The following is a 2,902-nucleotide window of genomic DNA, read 5'->3' on the forward strand; positions in this document are numbered from 1 at the left end:
TTGTGTTTTATTTATTTGCTAATGAAATAAATATCAATGTATATAATTAAATAAAATAATGATAGCTACTGCAGAGTACCAGAGCTTTACAAGAACAAAGAACGGTGTTCTGTCAGGTCAGCATACGCTGTCAGATCGTCATACGCTTAGCACAAACTCACAGCTACATCTATCAGACACGTCATTACCATATTATTTTATTTAATCAGCAACATAGAATCATGACATAGATCATCATACACTTTATTAACAGTTGTATGGCATCCTGACTTAGCGGTTAAGTAGGTTAATGAGTTTTACACAGCCATGTGTTGTAGTTCACAGCAGCTGCAGCTAGACCTGCTTTAAATACACTTTAAAACCACAACAACGCATGTATATCTGTCTATTTATCACTGAAAACAATTTAATGACTTATTTTCGTCATAGCTTGTTGTGTATAGTGAACTCCTCTGATTGTTGGACTTCTTAATGCGAATGCGCAGGCATGGTACTCACTGCATGCATGCTATCCTGACAGCGTATGGTAATCTGATAGAACAACGGCTCTCAGTGAGGCTCCAGTTCGATCTTCTTAGTAAAGATCCGTTCAGAAGAACCGGATCGTTCTTGAATGTCACATAACTATTTTGGGTAACACTGTATTTGAAGGGGGGGGAATAAGACTGACATAACACTGTCATAAACATCAATAAGGCTTCATGAATATTTATGACTGTTGTCATAAAGTGTCATTCGGTAAATTATGACACTTTTAATACAAAGTTGACATTATTCAAATTGTCTTTGTTATGACAACTTGTCATTAACCAAGAAATCATGATCTGACATAAATTTGTTATAAAAGTATTACCGATTAAACTTTAAAAATTAGCCTTATGTAGTAATATTATAAAGCTCTGCCATGTTGTTTAGTCTTAATTTTCGTAATTTAATCGATCCTAAAGTTTTACAGCAAGATGTCTACCAAGCAATTATGAACTTAGCATTTGAAACATTATTTAAGGCTGGTTTAACGCTTGTGCGTGCGAGGACTGAGGCAAACGTAGAGAACTGTGGGAAATGATAAAAGTTTTACGTGTGTGTGGTCGGTTGGTATGGACCCCATTTCAAAACACAAGGGCAGTGTGCAATACACCATCTCCACCAGTGAGAGGCAGCAGTGCACGAACAGGCGTGCAGTGTGTTGGTTAAGAAGAAATCTTCCATATTGTGGGGCCAACCGAACACACGTTATAACGGCCAGACCTCCTGTTTAAAAAGAAGCCAAAGTTTGACACCTAATAAATATGAAGTGTGTCTTATTAACTTTACATTTTCTTTGAGAAAATAACATTGACTATGTTCTCTTTCTCTGTAATGTTAGCTATGAGCAATTCAAGCCAATCCTACCTTGCTGTAGGTTAATGTTAGCTAAAGTTATTAAACACAATTACTGTAACGTTAACCCTTAATATTAAACATATTTTAAAGACAGACAAATTGTTTTTTCCCTCCAATTTTAATCTAGCAAATTAAAAGCTGATATGTTAGTCAAAGTTATCCTTCATGTGCATTATTTAGCGACTTGGCTGATGTGACACAGTGCTTGTGTTTGCTTTGGCAAGTTTAGCCACATGAAGACCCATGTTAGCCTAGGAAACATGGTGTGGGGGACAAAGTTGGCTAATGAAGACATGCTACGAGTGTGGAGGATGATAAGGATCAGCCACCAGAGAAAAAAGTTCCTGTTTGACCAAAGAGAAAGAAGCAGATGAAATATTCCCCAAGAAAATTAGGTAAGTCGTTTTTGTGTTAATATTTTCACCATGTGAAGTGGGGTGGGACAGCAGGAATCAACATTCACCAGCTGAGTTAAGTTACGTTTTAGACAACTAAAACTGATGTTAAATTGATTTATTTATTTATTAATAAGCTTCTTGCAAGCAACCCTAAGTTAGAGTATCTAGTTAGAAATAATTTAGAATGCTCATTAAGTAAAAAGATGCATTCATGTGCCTTAAACTGTGTGTTAAATGATGCATTCGAATAACAGTGGCAGTCTGTCTGAACTTCTGCCAGACAAATATTTGATCAGAATAATTTTGTTCAGCTCCAGTTATTCCACTTGTATTAAGAAATAATTGTATTGCCCTTTATAACAACCAGTTATGTTAACTAGACATTTGTCTGCCAGTCTACCATTCTGACAGTGTGCAGCAATTGACATTTTTGAAATAATATTTAAATAAATGCTGGAATATGATGACATTGTTTTTGGTTTTTGTTCTTTTTTTAAGTGACCACAATGAACTGAGTCATCACCGACTATGAAAATGTCCAGAAGAGATTCACCAAGTTTGAATTCATGAAAAGGCTTTCGCCATGATTAACTATTGCAAGAACAGCTGTAATTTCTGAGCATTTCTGGACACCTTCAAAGAGCTGCTTCCAGGAAATGAAGACAAGAAGAAGATCTCCTGTTTTCAGAGCATTACAGGAAGACTATTATGAAGGAGATGGCTGACATAATCAAAGCAAAAAATGTTACTGTTGAAAGAACCTATTTTCTTAAGTTAAAGAATAAGTAATTCTGTTTTAGTTTTTCAATCAGCATTTCAGAGTAACAATATACTGACCAGACGTTAAACCCTCTGTTATCTTAGAACAAGTTATCTTTTGTTTTATTCCAATGTACAAAGGGTTTGTTCTACAGTTATGATGGTAGTTATAAGTAGTCCAGTGTGTTTCACTTCATTTGAGGTAAGACTTAATATCAATAACTCTGTTAGCATTGCATTTGACACTGTAATACTAAATTACATCTTTATAATTGTTGCTACTAGTTTCAATTTACTTGAGGTAAAAGTTAATATTAATGACACTGTAATTACACTTAATGACGTCTTCATAACTGTTGTAA

General features: G+C 35.0%; 2 long non-coding RNA genes across 2 annotated transcripts; both read left to right on the forward strand.

Annotated features, from left to right (window-relative positions):
• The first annotated feature begins 975 nt into the window (after window positions 1–975).
• Window positions 976–1,287, forward strand: LOC106941610 (uncharacterized). Its single transcript, XR_001423412.1, has 3 exons — window positions 976–1,010; window positions 1,073–1,080; window positions 1,127–1,287. It is a non-coding gene; the product is annotated as an uncharacterized LOC106941610 (long non-coding RNA).
• Window positions 1,288–1,599: 312 nt separating this feature from the next.
• LOC106941609 (uncharacterized) lies at window positions 1,600–2,349 on the forward strand. Its single transcript, XR_001423411.1, has 2 exons — window positions 1,600–1,778; window positions 2,280–2,349. It is a non-coding gene; the product is annotated as an uncharacterized LOC106941609 (long non-coding RNA).
• The last annotated feature ends 553 nt before the right edge of the window (window positions 2,350–2,902 follow it).

This window comes from Poecilia latipinna, unplaced genomic scaffold (assembly GCF_001443285.1).
Source record: "Poecilia latipinna isolate Pla-1442-1.1 unplaced genomic scaffold, P_latipinna-1.0 Scaffold3763, whole genome shotgun sequence".
Taxonomy (NCBI): Eukaryota; Metazoa; Chordata; class Actinopteri; order Cyprinodontiformes; family Poeciliidae; genus Poecilia; species Poecilia latipinna.